The sequence below is a fragment of the Capsicum annuum genome, chromosome 10 (genome assembly GCF_002878395.1).
Source record: "Capsicum annuum cultivar UCD-10X-F1 chromosome 10, UCD10Xv1.1, whole genome shotgun sequence".
NCBI lineage: Eukaryota > Viridiplantae > Streptophyta > Magnoliopsida > Solanales > Solanaceae > Capsicum > Capsicum annuum.
In genome coordinates, this window is record NC_061120.1 from 214896649 (window position 1) to 214897318 (window position 670).

Sequence of the window (670 nt, forward strand, 5' to 3'; positions counted from 1 at the left end):
TATATGTTGCAACAAATACTCATTTGTTGGATTCACGTTACATGTTTTATCCATTATTAAAAAACAACAGTAGCAAATACATCCAGATAAGAAATTCAACTAAAAAACAACAAACATTTAAAAAAATAATAAAAAACATAAAAAAAATAACAAAAAACATAAAAAAAATAACAAACACCAACAAATCAAATTCCTCGTTTTCGTCATAACTTAAAAGCCCTAATTTTTTACTTGTGAAAATCGAAAAGAAACGATGAAGAACTCGAAGTTGTTGTCGCTGGAGAATGTTGTCACGTCGACTGACGGTTGAAAGTAAAAAGGAACGAGCAAGAACTCAAAGCTATTTGTTGCCAGAGGTTGAAGTTGCACAAGATTGAAGGGAGAAATTTGATAAGTTGTTGGTTGAGAGAAGTTAGAGAGAGAAACTATCGAGAAAAAGAGAGAAGTGAGAGAGATTGATTTGCAGAGGGAGGGAAGTTAGAGAGAGATTGTTTTGTGGGTGTGCATTAATTTGTATTTTTGAAAAGATTAAAATGTTTAGAAAATATTAATCAAATCTACAATTAACTTAATCAAATTTTTTAATTATGTTTGATCATTTAAATTGGTCAATGTCACAAATCTTTTATTCAAAACTTAAAAGACACCTTTCCTTCAATTTTCTCGACTT